This window comes from Jaculus jaculus, chromosome 14, assembly GCF_020740685.1.
Source record: "Jaculus jaculus isolate mJacJac1 chromosome 14, mJacJac1.mat.Y.cur, whole genome shotgun sequence".
Taxonomy (NCBI): domain Eukaryota; kingdom Metazoa; phylum Chordata; class Mammalia; order Rodentia; family Dipodidae; genus Jaculus; species Jaculus jaculus.
In genome coordinates this window covers 5,375,294-5,386,429 of record NC_059115.1, presented here as the reverse complement: position 1 = coordinate 5,386,429, position 11,136 = coordinate 5,375,294, and positions in this window count along the sequence as shown.

The window sequence follows — 11,136 nt, the reverse complement described above, 5'->3', positions numbered from 1 at the left end:
TAGCCAGATGGATAAGGGGGCGCACATGTCTGGAGTTCATTTGCAGTGGCTGGAAGCCGTGGCATGCCCATTCTCTCTCTCTCTCTCTCGCTCTCTCTCTTGCTCTCTCTCTCGGTCTGTCTTTTGCTCTCAAATAAATTAAAAAATAAACAATAGCAACAACAACAAAAAAAGCGAAATGTAGTGTGTAGGTAGGGGTGTGGTGCACGCCTGTCTTTCCAGGCCTTAGAAGGTAAGGTAGGAGGGTCTGGAGTGCTAGGCAAGCCTGGGCTATCGTACAGTCATAAAAGTAAATAGGGCTGGAGAGATGACTTAGCAGTTAAGGCGCTTGCCTGCAAAGCCAAAGGACCTATGGTTTGATTCCCCAGGACCTTTGAAAGCCAGATGCACAAGTGCACAAAGTGGCACATGCATGTGAAATGTATTTGTAGTGGCTGGAGGCCCTGGTGCACTCATTCCTACTCTCTCTCTCTCTCTTTCTTTCTTTTCTTCTTTTTTTTAAAATTTATTTATTTATTTATTTATTTATTTATTTATTTGAGAGAGAGAATGGGTGAGCCAGGGCCTCCAGCCACTGCAAACAAACTCCAGATGCATGTGCCGCCTTGTGCATCTGGCTTACATGGATCCTGGAGATATGAACCGGGATCCTTTGTCTTTGCAGGCCATCTCTCCTGCCTCTCTCTCTCTCTCTTTCTCTCAAATAAATAAGAATAAAATATTTTAATAAAGTAAATAAAAAGTAGGGCGTGGTGGCACACACATTTTATCTCAGCACTCATGAGGCAGAGGTAGAAGGATCACTGTGAGTTCAAGGCCACCCTGAGACTACAGAGTGAATTCCAGGTCAGCCTGAGCTACACTGAGACCCTACCTTGAAAAACAACAAAAATAAATAAATAAATAAATAACAGGGCTGGAGAGACCACTTTGCAGTTAGTGCGCTTGCCTGCAAAGCTAAAGGTTCCAGGTTCGATTTCCCCAGCCAGGTGCATGAGGTGGCACATGCTTCTGGAATTTGTTTGCACTGGCTGGATGCCATGGTGCGCTATTCTCTCGCTCCCTGTCTCTGACCCTTCCTCTTTCTCTCTCTCTCTCACTCAAATAAATTAAAAATAAAATATTTTTTTAAAGTGGAAGTCGCACGCCTTTAATCCCAGCACTTGGGAAGCAGAGGTAGGAGGACTGCTGTGAGTTCAAGGTCATCCTGAGCCTACAGGGCTAGTGTGAAACCCTTCCTCGATAAACCAAAAACAAAGGGGGGGGGGTCGGTCGTGGTGACCCACGCCTTTAATCCCATCACGGGAGGCAGAGGTAAAGATGGGAAGGATCCCTGAGAGTTCGAGGCCACCTGAGAGCACACAGTGAATTCCAGGTCAGCCTGGAGCCAAGTGAGACCTGACCTCGAATAACAAAAAAATACTAATAATAATTTTAAAAAGCAATTAAAGTTCACTTAGATTCTGCAGGAGCTATTTAAGGCTCCTTGACAAAGTCCACACGTGTCCCCCAACACGTCTATGTTGCAGGGAAAGCGCTGGCCATGTGGCAGTCAGTGGCCGGGCCAGGAGGGTGAGTTAGCGACAGCCCCTCGCTTCCAGCAGGATGAGTCCCTAGGGCACCTTCGGGGCCAGGCCAAGGCTCCAAGCCTGAGGAGAAACTTTAAAAAAAAAAAAGGCGGGAAGCAGAGCGCCTGCTGATTGGCGGACGCTTTGGCGCGCGTGCGCAGGAAAGGAGGGAGACGGCCACCTCGCGACGTGGGGGGGCGGTGCGCATGCGCACTGGCGTCGTCTGGCACGCTGCCTCCCTCAACGCCTTCGCGCCTCGCGCCGGTCGTGTCCCCGGGAAGGACGGGGGGAGGGGTGCGCGGCCTCGCGGCGCCTCAGAGTCGCGTGCTCGCGCGCGGGCTGCCATCCGCACTCGTCAGCCGTCCGGGGGAGCCGAGGAGCGAGCAGGCTGCCAGGGGGCTGGGGTGTGTGTGCGCGCGTGTGGCGGGGAGCGGGGGCCAGCGGCGGGGGCAGTCCTCGCCCTCACCCCGCAGCCCGCGGACCCTGGGGCGTGTGGCTCGGGGCGGGGACGGCGGCCAAGCCACACGCAGCCGTGGGGGCGGGTGGTGGACGGCCGTCGCTCGCTCGCCATTTTGCACGCTTTGAGGCAGGTGCTCGGTGGCCGACGGGTACGGGCCGTGGGAGGGGGAGGCCGGGCCCAGGGGAGACGGCGGGGCCGCCTTCTTGGAGGGGATACGGGGACGGGCTGCGGGCTCTCTTTCTGTCTCCCCTTCACCCCCAAACACTCCACCGGGAACCGAACCCGTGCTAGCTGGGGGGAAGGGAGATGTGACATCCGGGCCGGACCCTGGACTTGTGGAATGTTCTATGGAGTGACATGCGCGCCTGTTCGAATCCCCGGGTGTTGGGTTTGGGATTGGAACCCGGCCTGTTGGAACCTGCGCATGGTACACTGGGGGGAGTCTTTGAGAAAGGAAAAGAAATTCTGTCCCCGGGTGTGGTGGGTGGCACACGCCTTCAATCCAGGCACTCGGGAGGCAGAGGGGTAGGAGGATCCCCGAGAGTTCGAGGCCAGTCTGAGTTAGAGTAAGACCCTATCTGGGAAAACCAAAATAGTAATAATCCTGTGTGCAGGTGCAGAGTTGACCTTTTTTTTGGGGGGGGGGGTTCTGATTTGAGGGGTTGGGGACTTCAGTATGGATCTCAGGGTTTTGACATCTCAGCATGAAGGGATAAGAGGGGAAGCTGGAGTCACAACTTGTGTCTTTGGGAATTAATAATTTAGGATTCAGGATCTGGGGAGGCATACATATGAGATCTTAGCTTTAGGGTGTAGGTCAAAATTTGAGGATCTGAAGTGACAAGATTTTCAATATTATTTATTTTTTAGAGAAAATTGGTATGCCAGGGCCTCAGCCACTACAATCAAACGCCAGACGCTTGAGACACCTAGTGGGCATGTGCAACCTTGTGCTTGCCTCACCTTTGTGCATCTGGCTTACTTGGGATCTGGAGAGTTGAACGTGTGTCTTTAGGTTTCGCAGGCAAGCGCCTTAGGCCAAGCCATCTCTCTCCAGCCCTTTTTTTACTTGTATTTGAGAGAGAGAGCAAAAGGAGAGAGAGAATGAGCATGCCAGGCACTCCACATGCATGCACCACCTTATGCATCTGTCTGACATGGGTACTGGGGAATGGAACATGGGTCCTTAGGCTTCGCAGGCAAGCACCGTAGCCACTGGGCCATCTCTAGCCCTGAAGTGGCAGTTTTTCTTTTCTTTCTTCTTTTTTTTTTTCTTCTCTCTCGAGGTAGGGTCTCACTCTAGCCCAGGCTGACCTGGAATTCACTATGTAGTCTCGGGGTAGCCTTGAATTCATGGTGATCCTCCTACCTCTGCCTTCCAAGTGCTGGGATTAAAGGCATGAGCCACCACCCTCCGCTTGTTTTTTTTTTTCTTTTTTGACCTTTTTTATTTTTATACACAAGATTTTATAACCAAGAAGTGGCAGTTTAGAAGCTTAGAGACCTTTACTGTAGGATCTAAGGTAAATTTAGAGCTCTGAGGTTTAAAGTTTGTAGTAATGGCCCAGCAGTAGGGAAATTGAGGTAGGAGGATCACTGTGAGTTCGAAGCCAGCCTGGTGCTGTAGGAGGAGTTCCAAGTCAGTCTGGGCTATAGGGAGACTATTCCTTGAACCCCTTCCCCCCCAAAAAAAAATCTCATACTTTGAAAAAAAAATATATCTGGGTGAGGTGGCACACGCCTTTAATTCCAGCACTTGGGAGGCAGAGGTAGGATCATGGTGAGTTCCTGGCCACCCTGAGACTACATAGTGAGTTCCAGATCAGCATGGGCTAGAGCGTGACCCTACCTAGAAAAACAAACAAACAAAAACCCCACATTTTTTAGAGGCTGGAGAGAGTGTGCAGTGGTTAAAGGCGCTTGCTTGCAAATCCAATCGCCTAGACACAGAGTAACACATGTGTCTGGAGTTCGTTTACAACAGCAGGAGGTGCTGGTGTGCCCCTGAGCTCTTGTGCTTGCTTACTCTCTTTCTCTTAGAAATAAGGGGCTGGGCTGGAGAGATGGCTTAGCGGTTAAGCGCTTGCCTGTGAAGTCTAAGGACCCCGGTTTGAGGCTCGGTTCCCCAGGTCCCACGTTAGCCAGATGCACAAGGGGGCGCACACGTCTGGAGTTCATTTGCAGAGGCTGGAAGCCCTGGCGCGCCCATTCTCTCCCTCTACCTGTCTTTCTCTCTGTGTCTGTCGTTCTCAAATAAATAAATAAAAAATTAAAAAAAGAAAGAAAGAAATAAGGGGCTGAATAGACGGCCCAGTGGTTTAAAGGCGCATGCTTGCAAAGTCTGATAGCCGGAGTTCAGTTCTCCACTGCCCAGGTAAAGTAATTGCAGAAAGTGGCACATGTGTCTGGAGTTTATTTACAATGGCGAGATGTGCTGGAAGGCCCATATTCTCTCTCCTCTGTCTCTTTCGCTGCTGCTTTGTCTCATAAATAAGTTTTTAAAAAATATAAAAATTAAAAAAAAATTTAAGGGCTGGAGATATGGCTTAGCGGTTAAGCGCTTGCCTGTGAAGCCTAAGGACCTTGGTTTGAGGTGCAATTCCCCAGAACCCACGAAAGCCAGATGCACAGGTGGCACATGCATCTGGAGTTCGTTTGCAGGGGCTGGAGGCCCTGGCACGCCCATTCTCTCTTTATCTATATGCCTCTTTCTCTGTTTGTCTGTTGCTCTCAAATAAATAAAGAAAAAAAATACTTAAAAATATATTTCTTAAGAAAAGAGAAATGGAAGCCGGGCGTGGTGGTGCACGCCTTTAATCCCAGCACTCGGGAGGCAGAGGTAGGAGGATCGCCGTGAGCTTGAGGCCACCCTGAGACTATATAATGAAATCCAGCTCAACCTGGAACAGAGTGAGACCCTACCTCAAAAAGGAAGAAAGAAAAAAGAAATAGAGCTGAAGAGAGGGTTCAGTAGTTAAAGGTGCTTTCTTGCAATACCTGACATCCAGGGTTCCATTTCCCAGTACCCACGGAAAGCCAGGTGCACAAAGTGGCTCATTTGTCTAGACTTCGTTTTCAGCAGCTAGAGGCCCTAGGTGCCCATTCTCTTTGTTTCTCTCTCACTATCTCTGTCTCTCTGTCTGCTTGCAAATAAATGAATAAATGAAAATATTTTTTAAAAAATGAAAGAGCTGGAGAGATGGTTTAGTGGTTAAGGTGCTTACCTGCAAAGCCAAAGGACCTTGGTTCCATTCCCCAGGACCCATGTAAACCAGGGCATGCCTATTCTCTCACTCTCTCGTTCTGTCACTCTTCGTCTTTCTCTCAAATAAATAAGTAAATAAAATATTAAAAAAATTAACTGGGCGTGTTGGCACACGCCTTTAATCCCAGTACTCGGGGGCCAGAGGTAGGAGGATCACTGTGAGTCTGAGGCCAGCCTGGGACTACAGAGTGAATGCCAAGTCAGCCTGGGCTAGAGTGAGACCCCATCTCAAAAAATAAAAAATAAGCCAAGGGTGGTGGCCACGTAGGAGGATTGCTGTGAGTTTGAGGGCACCCTGAGCCTATAGAGTGAATTCCAGGTTAGCCTGAGCTAGAGTGAAACCCTACCTTGAAAAACCAAAAATAATAAATAAATAATTTAAAAAGTTAAATAAGTAGCATAAAATATGAAAAATGAATGAAATGAGCTATCTGAAAAAATAAAGTTTGTGTTATGTGTTCTTGATGTTAGGATGAGGGTCTTATTTGAGGGTCAAAAGTTGGTATTTTAGGGACCTAAAATTATCTAAAATCAGTATTAGATTTTAGGGTTGTAAGTTTGGGAGTTCATTTGGGGTTCTAGTTCTTTGTTTTAGGAGTTTAAAGTCAGCTTTTGTGTGTGAATATAAGTCTGAAGGTCTCAAGACACAGACTTCAGGCTGGATAATCTCTATTTAGGCACCTGGCATTTCATTGTTGACATCTAAGCTCTCAGATAAAAACTTAGGAATTTCCTGTTTTAGTTTTTTTTTTTTTTTTCTTTCTTTCTTTCTTGCTAGGGTCTTACTCTAGCCCACACTGACCTGGAATTTGCTGTAGTCTCAGGCTGTCCTCAAACTCACTGCAATCCTCCTACCTCTGCCTCCTGTGTGCTGGGATTAAAGGCGTGTGCCACCACGCTCAGCTGTTTTAGTTTTTTTTTTTTTTAACATTTATGGTTTTTTTTTTTTGGTTTATTTTTATTTATTTATTTGAGAGCAACAGACAGAGAAAGAGGCAGAGAGAGAGAGAGAGAGAGAATGGGCACACCAGGGCCTCCAGCCACTGCAGACGAATTCCAGACGCGTGCGCCCCCTTGTGCATCTGGCAAACGTGGGTCCTGGGGAATTGAGCCTCGACCCGGGGTCCTTAGGCTTTACAGGCAAGTGCTTAACCGCTAAACCATCTCTCCAGCCCTAACATTTATGTTTTAAATATTTATTTATCTGTTTGAGAGAGAGAGAAAAGAAGACAGAGTATGGGCATACCAAGGCTTCCCACCACTGCAAATGGATTACAGATGCATGAGCCACTTAGAGCATCTGACTTAATGTGTATACTAGGGAATCAAACCTGGCCTTAGGCTTTTTAGGAAAGCACCCTAACCACTGAGATATGTCTACAGCCCTAATCTTCATTTATTTCAGGAAACAGAGAGAAAGTAAGTATGGATGTGCCAAGGCCTCCTGCCGCTGCAAACAAACTCCAGACACATACACCACTTTGTATATCTGGCTTTATATGGGTACTAGCATATCAAACCTGGGCCAAAAGGCTTTGCAAACAAGTACCCTTAAGCCACAGAGCTCTCTCTCCAGCTCTGTTTTAGTCCTACATCCAAATTAAATTTATAATTTGAATGGGCTGGGTAGATTGCTCAGTGCTTAAAGGTACTTACTTGCAATGCCTGCCACCCTGGGAGAAGCCTGCTAGCCTGGGTTCAATTCCGTAGGCACTCACGTAAAGCTGGACAAACAATTGTTTGCAACAGCAAAAGACCCAGGCATGTGCACACATGTGTAAATAAATAAATAAATAAATAAATAAATAAATTTATACTGTCCTTAGTGACACACATCTTTAATCCCAGCACTCGGGAAGCTGAGGTAGGAGGATCTCTGTGAGATCAAGGGCACCCTGAGACTACATAGTAAATTCCAGGTCAGCCTAGGCTAGAGCAAGACCCTACCTCTAAAAACAAACAAATAATAAATTAATTTATAATTTGGCATTTCTGATCTTCCACTTAGAGTTTTAAGGTTTTTTTAAACATTTAAAAATATTTTGTTTATATATTTATTTATTTGAGAGAGGCACAGTGAGGGGAGAGAGAGAGAGAAAGAGAATGGGTGTGCCAGGGCTTCCAGCCACTGCAAACTAACTCCAGATGCATGCACCACCTTGTGCATCTGGCTTACGTGGGTCCTGGGTAATCAAACCAGCATCCTTTGGTTTTGTAGGCAAGCACCTTAACTGCTAAGCCATCTTTCCAGCCCTAGTGTTTTTATTTAGTTCTCTGGTTATAAGAATGGAGGACTCTATTTGGGGATCACTGGGTACTTTCAAAGAAGCACTATGGGGAAAATGAAATGTGCCCATCATATTTCCCATTTAGTCTGGAATCCCAGGGTGTCACTAACAATTATGTTTTCCTCTTTGCAGATGTCAGGTTCCAGCAGACACTTGTATTTCCAAGATCAGCCCATAGTCAATTCCTTGGCTCCTGGTGACAGGTAATGGCACTCCCCCATTTCCCTAACAGCTGCTGCTTAGACAGAACAATGACAGCAGGATGTTTACTTGGCATTTACTGTTGTCAGATTCTGGGCTTAACCCTTCATTTTATCTGATAATCCTTACAACAACCCACATGGAAGTAGGTGAGAATATTCCTGAATTTATTTCCTGAATGAAAGAATTCTAAGGGTGGAGCGATGGCTCAGTGGTTAAAAGTGTGTGCTTGCAAAGCCTGATGGCCCAGGTTCAATTCCCCAGTGCCCATGTAAAGCCAGATATACAAACTGGTGCATGCATCTGGAGTTCATTCGCAGTGGCTAGAGGTCCTGGCATTGTTACACATATCCTCCTTCCCTCTTTTCTCTCTCTCATATAATTTTTTTGTTGTTGTTGTTTTTCGAGGTAGGGTCTCACTCTAGCTCAGGCTGACCTGGAATTTAATTTGTAGTCTTAGAGTGGCCTTGAACTCATGGTGATCCTCCTACCTCTGCCTCCCGAGTGCTGGGATTATAAAATAAATAAATTTTAAAAAAAATTCTCAGGATCGGGTGTGGTGATGCACGTCTTTAATTCCAGCGCTGGGGAGGCAGATTCTCCCTCTTATCCAAAGTCTGGATAAAGAAAAACAGCTGGAATACATTTTATCCCTACTGTTCCCTAAGCACTGTCCATCCAATTCTGTTTTCTTGTTTTGTTTGTTTTTTGTATTGTTTTGTTTTGGTGCTAGGAATTGAACCCATGAATGCTACAAAAACTACTGAGCTATAGCCCCAGCACTCATTCATATTATAGCTTCAAAATTAGGTATATCTTGGAGCTGGGGATTGCTCAAGTTTTTGCCAGACAAGCATGAGGTCTATGTTTGGATTCCCAGAGCCCCATGCTAAATACCAGGCATGAGACAGGGAATTCCTGGAGCTCACTAGCTAGCTAGTCTAGCTGAATCAAGTTTTAGGTTCAATTTGAGATCCTGTCACAAAGAATAAAGAAGACATACCAACCTTGACCTCTGGTCTCCATACACGTGTACACACACACATGTGTACTACACACATGCAAACATGCATATGCACACAAGCATACTATACACAGAAAAAAATTTAAGTAAGTATCTCTAACCAGGTGTGGTGGCGCACACCTTTAATCCCAGCACTCAGGAGGCAGAGGTAGGAGGATCACTTTGAGTTAGAGGCCACCCTGAGACTCCATAGTGAATTCCAGGTCAGCCTGGGCTAGAGCAAGACCCTACCTCAATGGAAAAAAAAAAAAAAAGAAAGAAAGATTGACTCTCATTCCTCAAACCTGATGTTACAACCCCAACTTGGAGCCAGCCATGGTAATTGCCCCTGGAAGAACCTTGCTTGGTTCAGTGCTCCATGTGGAAAGGGAGATGGAGACAGTCTTTCAGAACCACATGCACTGAAAATGGAGGAGGAGGAGTTGCCCAAAGGACACTGGAGGTGCTATTACCAGAGAAGGGGACTGGGTGTGGGTTAAGCAACAATAATTATCACCCATGTACTCATTCAATAATGTACCCCACTCCACTGTCAGGCACTCCCCTAAGTCATTCTGACAAATGACAATTCACCCTTTCTCTTTTTTTAGTTTAGTCAGTTGGTTTTTATTTATTTATTTATGAGAGAGGGAGGGGAGGGAGATAATGGGCAAGCCAGGGAGTCTAACCACTGTAAATGAACTCCAGATGCATGCACCACCTTGTGCTTCTGGCTTACATGGTTACTGGGGAATCGAACCTGGGTTCTTAGGCTTCACAGGCAAGCACCTTAACTGCTAAGCCACCTCTCCAGCCCCTGGGTTTTTGTTGCTGTTGTTGTTTTGTTTTTGTTTTTTGTTTTTCGAGGTAGAGTTTCACTCTATCTCAGGCTGACCTTGAATTCACTATGTAGTCTCCCAGGGAAGCCTCAAACTTACAGCAATCCTCCTACCTCTGCCTCCTGAGTGCTGGGATTAAAGGTGTGTGCCACCATGCTCAGCTCCCTGTTTTGTTTTTGAGGTAGAATCTCACAGTAGTCCAAGATGACCTGGAACTCACTCTGTAGCTCAGGCTGGCCTCAAGCTCATGGTGATTTTCATCCTCAGCCTCCTTAATGCTGGGATTAAAGGTATGAGCTACCAATCCTGGATTTCTGTTCTCTCTTCTCTTCTCTTTTCTTCTTTTTTGAGGCAAACCCAACAGGCTTTTTAAAAAATTTATTTCGGGCTGGAGAGATGGCTTAGCGGTTAAACGCTTGCCTGTGAAGCCTAAGGACCCCGGTTCGAGGCTCGGTTCCCCAGGTCCCACGTTAGCCAGATGCACAAGGGGGCGCATGCGTCTGGAGTTCGTTTGCAGAGGCTGGAAGCCCTGGCGCGCCCATTCTCTCTCTCTCCCTCTATCTGTCTTTCTCTTGGTGTCTGTCACTCTCAAATAAATAAATAAAAATTTTAAAAAAAAAGAAATTGTTTTAAAAAAAAAATTTATTTTGGGCTGGAGAGATGGCTTAGCGGTTAAGCGCTTGCCTGTGAAGCCTAAGGACCCCGGTTCGAGGCTCGGTTCCCCAGGTCCCACGTTAGCCAGATGCACAAGGGGGCGCATGCGTCTGGAGTTCGTTTGCAGAGGCTGGAAGCCCTGGCGCGCCCATTCTCTCTCTCTCCCTCTATCTGTCTTTCTCTCTGTGTCTGTCACTCTCAAATAAATAAATAAAAATTAAAAAAAAAAAAAAAAAAAAAAAAAAAAAAAAAAAAAAATTTATTTCACCATTAAATCCTATCCTCCAGGTGGTTGAGCCACCTAGTGGGCATGTGTGACCTTGCACTTGCCTCACCTTTGTGAGTCTGACTAAGTGGGATCCAGAGAGTTGTAGTAGAACATAGGTCCTTAGGCTTTGCAGGCAAGCACCTTAACTGCTAAGCCATCTCTCCAGCCTGGCCTTATTTTTTATTTTTATTATTATTATTTTGGTTTTTTTGAGGTAGGTTCTCACTCTGGTCCAGGCTGACCTGGAATTCACTGTGTAGTCTCAGGGTGGCCTCAGACTCACAGCGATCTTCCTACCTCTGCCTCCCAAGTGCTGGGATTAGTGTGCGCCACCAAGCCCAGCCACCTGTCCATTTTCACTCATCCTTCAGAATAGGTCCAGGCTGCTTCCTCAGGAAATACCTCATCGACCAGGTCAGAGTTTTGTATTACTGGCTCCTCATTTGTTAGATCAAAGTAGTGCCTTTGCCATCATCAGGGCCAAATTCATGGGCATCTGACCTGTGTTGTCACATGGGATGTGCTTTGCTCTCTCCATCCTGAAATGCTTAGTTTGTAAACAAGAGACCCTGCGTTTTCATTTACAGTGT